Raw genomic sequence first — 9,888 nt, forward strand, 5'->3', positions numbered from 1 at the left:
TGATAACGCTTTTGAATAACCTCCATTGTATATAGTATTTTGCTACACTACTTCTTCAAGATCGCTTAAGTACATTCCGTTTTGTCTTAAAGTTTTCCCATTCTCTCAGTTAACGTTCCCCAAATATTTATCGTAAACAAGTTCATTATTTATGTCAATTAATAACTACAACTGTACAATATGCTAAACCTTCAGGTAGGCTATCTAAATTTGCTTTAGATTGTTATTATTTGGTTTAGATTTAAATATGTTTAGATTTGAAACTAATTTTACAGTTGGGAAGCATTCCTGGGCATTCGAACTGTTTTGGACGAGTGCATATTGCAGTATACAATGCATAGTTTTGTTCCAATTTAATAATTCTTTCATTAGATAATATAATGAAAACCAGTTTTATACAAATTTAGTAGTAGATCAGAAGAAAAGTATGCGAGTCTTATATATATCAAGAATTTCGCATTTGTTTTGAATTATATTACATGAAATATTTCATATCAATGATTCGAAATTTACGAATAATGAATAGGTTAGAAGCTGACGACAGTAAGTTTGGACTGCAGCTGAAAGGATGTGTGTGTATGTAATTTTTCTTATGTATCTTTATTTATTCCTTATAGTGTAGAAGAAAGGGTCCCGTGGAGGCCCTAAACGTTTTAATCATAATAATGGTAGTACCTAGGTATATTCTAAAATAGTACGTAAATCATTCATTGCATTGATCCTGTTTAGCCACTCCATTGTAGTCTTTTAGGTAATTTTTAATTTATAAATGTCATGTATTCGAAGAGTAGTTCAATTATGTGCGGCATGTAAATTAAGCTAGTTCTGACATGTTTTTGTCTTTAAATTTCAGTACCTACTGTGCGACGTAGTAACGGTTCAGATAGTGTACAGTAATGATCGACCGAAGACATCAGTGTGATTAACAAGAGACTTCACTGTTCATTCTGATGAAGTAGTGAGATTATATTAAGAATTCCATGGACCTTTATTACATATTTCTTTTATAAAAAATGTTCAGACTGTTTTTGATTTTTTTTTTATTTCAAATAAAGTAGTCTGCTTTTCCTTTCATAATTGCTTTTTTTTTCTGTATGTATATTAAGAAAGCAAGAAATAATACTTGTATTAGTTTTTTCTAATGTACAGTACATATCACAATGTTAACAATTGCTGTTTAACATTAATTGCATTTCTAGAGAACCTTTGTTGTATAGCTTCTCTGTTAAATATATGTAAGATGAAAGTTATATACAGCAGATGATGGTGTATGCTTGTTTAAATGTTCAAAGTTGATACAGGTATCGGTTATAAAGTTTACCTAACGGACGTAGGGGAAGTTCCTGTTGGAACACAATGCAAACGGGAATTCCTCAACAAGTATAAATGATTTGCAGTACCTTCACTGCTTCCAACCTATGAATTGCGAACTCCCATAAAAATATGCTTATGTGAACGATCCGAACATGTTGAAATCTTGCTAATAGAGCGTCCTCTGCAATATAACTGATGCACGTTCAGATGCAGAAAATGGCAACAGAGATAGCATTTAACTAAATAGTCCAAGCCAGTGGAGTAGAAATATAAATTTTAGAAGAGATGAAATAATCGAAAAGATTTTAATTTTGTTATGCCTATTTCATCAAAATATTTGAGTCTGAACTCAATAATCATACTAATAAAACACTAGGTAAATAACGCTTCAACTAAACGTAACTACGTATGCGTCCGACACCATACTATTTGTTGAAAGTTCCACATTTTATTTATGTTGTATTGACTTCCATTCTATTCTGGTATATTGTAATTTGAAGTAGTACTATGAAGTGTGCATTGGCATTGTCATTCCTCTCAAAAGAGGTTAAGCTGCAGCAAACGCAATATTAGTTCTTTAATCGACAGCAAAAGTATATTTATTTAGAAACATAATTGCAATATAATACAGAATGAAAAGTATTTCGTCTTGTTAAACTGAAAGTTAATATGTTGTCATCGATCTCTCAGGAACTTAAGATAATTTTCAACCATAACATTTCATATATAATGTTTAAAGAAGGGTGATGTAATTTGCATTCCCAAATCACAGATCCAGTGAAAGCACTAGAAATGAGTTTGCACTCGCATTCGGCTCCAGTGGAGACACATCCTTAAGTGGTCGTAGCTGTCATTAAAATTGCACCAGAGAGGTAAATAACATCTCGTTTTATTTCTAATTGAAAACCTTCCAAACGCTGGTACACCACCTTTGACTCGTGAGTTTCTTTCAAATGATATTTATATCAAATGAGTGTACTGTTAATAACAAAGCATTTTCATTTTTGGAACAAAAAAAATGTTAATTGTTTAATCAAGCATACGTTTTTTTTTAATTCATAAATTTTATATATCCTTCCATACGTAAATCAGAGGTTTATTTTAACGTCATTGTCCTGGTTGAGCTGTAAACAAATAAAGTAGATGATTATTTCTTGTTCTCTGTAGCAGGAACTATATATTTTAAATCATGATATACTTGCATTTAATCCTCATGTAAAAACATCACAGCTTCCTTACTAGCTGCGAAATGCTGGCTGGGTGAATTTAAATTGCAAGCATCATGATAACGAAGTAAAAGGGAGCTTTTGTGCATGAAATAAACTGTTTTCGTGCAAACTATTCTCATTTAACTGTTATCCCAGAGTCTAGGGGTTAAACATCCAAATAAAGCTAGTAGTTATAAAGTTTTTGAATACAAATTTCGGGTCAGAATGTGAATAGTTTAATGTGACTTGTAGCACACAGAATTTGTACACATTAATTTTCGCTTGTACTTGTATTTATTTTGCAGTCTTATATTTGTAATTTAACACAATATTGGTATAAAATGTTTCGACATTTTTGTCACAATTTCGTGATATGCAATTGCAGTTCTATTACATGTTAGTGTCTTCCCATATATCAGTTTTTCTTTTCTTTTTCTTTCTTTGTCATAATCTTACGAATTTATAATCTTCCTATGTTTTTAAAAAATCATTCAACGTAGTCTGCTACTGTACTGTTCTACGGCTAGTTTGGATGGCCTGTACTTGAGTTAGGCGTAGCCGTAAAAGAATTGTGATTGGTACGCGTAGCCTATGGTGTTCACAGTTTGGCTTTTGCCGACATTGAGGAACATCAACAACATTGACTTTGACAAAAATTGTCTGTAAAAATTACAATTGCTGCAAGTTGTGTCTAAAGAGAAAGGCCCTTGGAAGAAATCCATCTTTGACGACGCAGCGATTCTTCGAGAGGCAAGAACAGTCCGTTACGATAATGACTCCCAAATTCTGACTGGCAACACTGGCACTAGGTTAGGTATTGTACTAATAATAATATATATATATAAGTATGAGGAGTTTTTTGACACTACTTAAGTAATTTTTTAATGATTGTTAGTTTTGTGCTATTTTTTTTCTTGTTAGGGCTGGACTCACCCCCTAAAATGGTTCCATATGGAACCAAATTAAGCCAGCAGAATAATTAGATCCATTGAATAATTTTAAATGGTGCCCCAAACGACCTAAAATTTTGAATGCGTTTACAATACATAATAATAATTCTCGGAATAAACTCTCGTAATTTAGAAACTGCTCAAGGGAATGAAAAGATATCTTGCATAATGGAACTAGAGGAAGAGGCCAACCTAATCTTGTATACGTTATCATGGCGGCCGTCTTGAAGTCCGCCATCTTGAATTCAGGTCAAAATTTTTAAATAGGAAGAGGGTCATGTAACATCTTTTTGAGAACATTTCACCATATACACAAATCTGGTATTGTAAGAGTTATTACGTGTGAAAAACAAAATGCTTCATGTAATGTTGTTTTATTGCAGTTATGGAACACAAACATGTAAGAATTTTGGAAGTCTTTTACATAAACTGAAAGAACTGCTTGTTTCGCTATGAACAAAGTTTTTTTCCACCAAGATGATTCATAGACCATTATGAGGAAAAAGAAAAATTATAACTTGGAAGAAATTGAAATATCCCTTATTTATGCAGTATCTTTTTGTTAAGTTATGAATCTTATTTGCTACATAGTTCACTTTGTCGCATATAGGAAAAGATTGTCTGTGGGCCTTTATTATCTGCCAAAGAAACTGTTTGTGTTCCTCATTTTTCGTAAGAACATTGTTGTAATCTTCTATTAGTTACACTCCCCTTTCTGCACACCGTTTGTTACGTGGATGAATTAAACTATTGTCTTTCCTTGAAGATCGCCATTGTTATTTGGCCATGAAGTCGGATCACACTCAAGAAACCCTTTGGGTATTTTAAATCTCTCAAGGAAAATTTGTTTGTTGTAACAAAATCACTGATTTCTCTTTTCACAAGAATTTTTATGGTATCATCTCCTGCGTCAAGCCCCTTTGCTGCTTCACGGTTTCCCCTTATAGTTTTAATTCTTTCAACCATTTTTTGCTTTTCCATTATGGTAACTCCATCATCAAAAAACCCCAATGCTACGTGTTCCTCCGTCAAGTACCAGAGTCGGCGTGAAAATTTAGAAAGAGCCACTTCAGATAATTCAGCATCTATTTGTCTTTAACTGTACAAATCTTTCAAAAATTGTAGATCTTGTAATGCTGAATGGGATGTTTGATCACATTTAAGCCAACTGTAAACATATAGTCGAATCAGAAAGTGCATACTCTCCGAAGACCCGTTTCTATTTGCTTCCTTAAACGAAATTGTTGGCGAAACAGAAATATTTTAAATAGTAGCTTGCTTTTCCCATCCACCTTACATGGTGAATTGCTCCAGGCAAACGAAAGAAAACTCCTCAAGGAGGTGCGCCACCCAAGAATATGATGGTCAGTGCTAAAAATTCCCTGTAATCTTCTCTGCAGTGTCTTGCTTCTACAAGTTGGATAGCAAAATTCAACACTCCATTTCTTACATCGGAAATATTGTTTGTTACATCATCATCATCAATTCCTGGAATAAAGTTAGTGCAATCTATTCTAGACCACTCGTTCTGAAAACGCTTCAATAGGAGAACGTCCGGTCCAGATGCAAACGAAACACAACACTTATCAAATACACATTTTAAAACTAATTCATAAATGTGGTGTCTACAAGGAAGGTATAGAAGGTTATTTTGAAGCTACTGCTCTAGCAGAATGCAAGCACCGTTGACAAGATCCATATTGCAAGGAGTAGTGTCACAATAAACTGCCGGCACGAACTTTACCAAGTTCCATTCTTCAAGCGAATGTACTATAGAATCAATATGGTCTTCTCTTGATGACGACAAAATGAGAACACCAATTAGCCTCTCATGACCATCTCCTGTAATAATTATTGATAACCTGCCGGCAGTCTCTCTGCTAGTCAAATTCAGCAGTAGTTTCCGTTCCAATGCACAACTAACGCACTTGATGCACTGTGAAATTGTTTCTTGTAGTTCTGTGCAACTTCACTACAGGTTTTCTCTCAACATCGGTGAATGGAAGACCCAGTTATTGCTAGTTCCTCTACATTATGGCCTAATGCCTCTGCCGTCGCTGTCAGAATATGTATTGTTGCTCTATGAGTGATCTTTTATCGATTAAGAGCAACACCAGTCTTTGAGTAATAAAATTAGTTTTTCCCCCTTTTACATCTCTTGGATGATCCGGGCACACACGCATTCGTATTTACATTTTCTCTAACATTCTCAACTGGGTTTTCCTCTTCATTACTTAAACTGATCCATGTCTTTTTTCGTATAAAGTTCAAACAAATCATTTTCAGAAGTGCATTTTCTTTCGCGTTCCTCTTTCGTTTGAAGCCGTGCATATCCCTTTCGTTCTTTTCACGACAAACTCATGTCTTTACTTTTAGTCGTGTAAGAATTATTAATCTGAAAAGGAGAAATCTTTCACAGGTAATAATTCGTACATGACTAAAGCCATCTTTAAAATAGTGCCAGATTTGTGCTTCTGGTAAAACGATACCTCAAAACGATATGTCACATGACCCTCTTTCTGTTTAAAAATTTTGATCTGAATCCAAGATGGCGGATTTCAAGATGGCCGCAATGGCAGTACTATACAAAATTAGATATGTTTCTTCCTTTATTTCTATTACCCAGGGTATCTTTGCATTACATTTAGCCGTTTCTAAATTACATGAGTTTATTCCAGATTTTTCACATATACTATGTACTGTAATCGGATTCAAAATTTTTGGTCGCTTGGGGCACCATTTAATATCATTCAATAAAGCTAATTTTTCTCCTGGCTTAATTTAGTCCCATATGGAACCATTTTAGGGGGTGAGACCAGCCCGATCTCAAAACCCTAATATATATATATATATATATATATATATATATATATATATATATATATATATATATATATATATATATATATATATATATATACAGGGTGAGTCAAAATAAGTGTTACAAGCCAATATCTTCCGAACTATACATCATATAAGAAAAATATTTAGAGACAATGTACAATACAGAGGGGCCTAAGAAATGAGTCAAACATTAGGTTTCCCCCGCCCCCCATTGTGGGGGGAGGGGGGTGAACGTAAAATTTTCAAATGGTAACATAGGTCGAGTGATACCTCGTTCGAAAGAGCTTGAAAAATTGAACAATTTTTGTAGGAAACAATTTTTGACATGGGGCACCGTTTTCAAGATGGGCCCCAAAAATGGTCCTGTATCCGATAAAATTTCCAGTAAGTGTTACAAGCCAATATCTCACGAACTATACATCATATAAGAAAAATATTAAGAGACAATGTACAATACAGAGGGGCCTAAGATATGAGTCAAACATTAGGTTTCCCCCGCCCCCCATTTTGGGGGGAGGGGTGAACGTGAAATTTTCAAATGGGAACACAGGTCGAGTGATACCTCATTCGAAAGAGCTTGAAAAATTGAACAATTTTTGTAGGAAACAATTTTTGATATGGGGCACCGTTTTCAAGATGGGCCCCAAAAATGGTCCTGTATCCGATAAAATTTCCAGTACTTAAAAATCGGAAACGGCTAAGTAGAAAAACATGAAACAAAAAATGAAAAAGGTAAGCGCCATAAGCAACGTGGAATGGTGTTGTCATGGGGCCCCGGGGCCAATTTTAAAATTTCAAATCTGAATATAGGTCGAGTGATACCTTGTTTGATAGATTATGGAAAACTAAACAGCTTGGTAAAAGAAGTTTTGATTTCGGGCAAGCCTGTTTCAAAATGGCCGCCGAAAATGGTTCCACATTCAGATAGAAAGTGCAGTGTTCAAACTGAGTGTTACAAGCCAATATCCCGCGAATTATTTCATCAAATAAAAAGTGTTAAGAGTCAATGTACAATACAGACAGGCCTAAAAATATGTCGAACACGAGGTTCCATCATCATACTGTAAGTGAATAACAAGTAAAATGTTCGGGGGCAAAATCGACCTATAAGGGTTAACGTAATAATAGTAACAAGAAGAAGAAGAAGAATACTACGAAAAATAATAATAAAACTAGTAGTAATAATAATAATATGAATGAAAATAATAAGACAATGAATAATACTAATACGTATGCGCAAAGAGACGGAAACCCGAAAATAGACATTAGAAACGTAGCAATAGCTAGTACTCTACCTTCTTAATAATGGCTGGTATACACAAGTGTCAATAGAGCCGATCACACAGGGGACGGGAATGTGATTTTCATTGTTCTACTGAGAACATTTGACTGTACCTGTGTGTTGTTTGTTCATGCAGTGTGAATAGTATGGTATTATTTTTTTCTTGTTGAGTAGTAGTGTTCAACGTAAAATCATCATTGATGTTACATTGCCTAGCTGTTAGTGAGAGTGTTAGTGACTTAAATGGAACTGGCAGTGTGGATATTGTAGGTAGGGGCTGTAGTTGTGTGTTGAACGGTTCAAAAGCGTAGAAAGAACGGGGTATCAACTTTGGTGATAAGTTTTCCGTACAAGGAAACGAACACTATCGCATTAATATTATTAGTTTGGGTAGCGTTTGAATAGAGCAATGGCGGTGTTTGATCATTGTGTAGATATGTTGCTGGTGTTGGGCGAATGTAGAAGAAACTATCGTAACGCGGCACGAATGTATGCAATGCGATATCCCCAACGCCAACAAACATCTCACATGGCATTTCTGCGATTGGAGAGGCGTTTGCGGCAACATGGTAGTCTTGTCCGGGGACGAGGTATGGGTCGTTACCGCTCTGCAACCAATGAAGAACGTGCAACAGGAATATTGGCAGCAGTGCATGTAGACCCACATGTTACTACGAGACACCTCGCTCAGGCCAGTGGAGTTAGCCAAAGATCTGTAGTGCGTATTTTGCACGAGTACATGTTTCATCCGTATCATATCATCTTACATCAGGAACTATCTGGCAATGATTTTCATGCCAGATTGCAATTTTGTCTATGGTTGGAAGGTATGGAAAACAGACAGCGCAACTTCATATCCACCATCTTGTTTAGCGATGAAGCTACATTTACAAACACAGGACACATAAACCGACATAATATGCATTATTGGGCTAGGGAAAATCCACTATGGCAGAGACAAGTTGCTCATCAGCATCGGTGGTCTCTTAATGTATGGTGTGGAATCCTTGGTAACCATATCATTGGGCCATATTTTTTTGATGGACGTCTTACTGGTGATACCTATGCCGCATTTATCAGTGATGTACTATACCCGGAGTTATTAGAGAATATTCCTTTCGCTGAACGTATAAGAATGTGGTATCAACATGATGGTGCCCCAGCACACAACGCACGCCAAGTCAGAGCCTTATTGGACCACCGTATGGCGAATAAATGGATTGGGCGTCGAGGTCCTATTCACTGGCCTCCACGATCTCCTGACCTAACCCCACTTGATTTTTTCCTCTGGGGTTATGTTAAGGATCGGGTAATGTCCAACGAACCAACAACTACTGATGATATGAAGGAGCGTATCCAAGGTGTGTGTGCATCTATCACTCCAGAGATGCTACATGATGTACGAACATCCCTATGCCGCCGCTTACGGAGGTGTGTGGAGCAGGATGGAGGACATATCGAGCATCATTTGTAACATGGTAAGTGTTGAAATTATTTGCTTTACAGTGATAGAAATTACAATTTTTAACATCGCAGATACCCGTAGAATTACTAAACGTTATTCTACTACTTTACAGGATATTAGGTTGTGGTAATGCTGTTGTGACAGGCTTGCCTGAAATCAAAACAACTTTTGTAGTAAGCTGTTTGGTATTTCACGATCTATCAAAGAGGTATCACTCGCCCTATGTTGCGATTTGAAAATTCCATGTACACCCCTCCATACAAAAGCGGAACGAGGGAACTTCTTTAACACAAATTTCAGGCTTTCTGTATTGTACATTGACTCTTAACACTTTTCTTATTTGATACGTAGTTCGCTTGATATTGGCGTGTAATACTCAATTTGAACACTGCACTTTCTATCTGAATGTGGAACCATTTTGGCGGCCATTTTGAAACAGGCTTGCCCTAAATGAAAACAAATGTTGTACGAAGCTGTTTGGCTTTCCATGATCTATCAAACAAGGTATCACTCAACGTATATTCCCATTTAAAATTTTGAAATTGGTCACGGGGCCTCATGATTAGGGCCTTAGGGACACCACGACAACATCATTCCACATTGCCTATGATGTTTTCGTTTTTCATTTTTTGTTTAATCGTTTCCTACTCATACATTTCCGATTTATAAGTACTGGAAATTTTATCGGATACAGGATCATTTTTGGGGCCCATCTTGAAAACGGTGCCCCATATCAAAAATTGTTTCCTACAAAAATTGTTCAATTTTTCAAGCTCTTTCGAACGAGGTATCACTCGACATATGTTCCTATTTGAATATTTTAAT

The 9,888-nt window shown here is 35.8% G+C and overlaps 1 protein-coding gene across 9 annotated transcripts in view; it reads left to right on the forward strand.

Moving 5' to 3' along the window:
* The window catches only part of sky (GTPase-activating protein skywalker), a 493,757-nt gene extending 489,232 nt beyond the window's left edge, over positions 1–4,525 (forward strand). For all 9 annotated transcript variants that reach the window (XM_081769280.1, XM_081769272.1, XM_081769271.1 and 6 more), the window contains one exon: positions 854–4,525. The gene's annotated coding sequence lies outside the window, so the exon portion shown is untranslated. The remainder of the gene's footprint in view (positions 1–853) is intronic.
* Positions 4,526–9,888: the final 5,363 nt, after the last annotated feature.

This window comes from Thermobia domestica, chromosome 8 (assembly GCF_964235325.1).
Source record: "Thermobia domestica chromosome 8, izTheDome1.hap1.1, whole genome shotgun sequence".
NCBI classification, from domain to species: Eukaryota; Metazoa; Arthropoda; class Insecta; order Zygentoma; family Lepismatidae; genus Thermobia; species Thermobia domestica.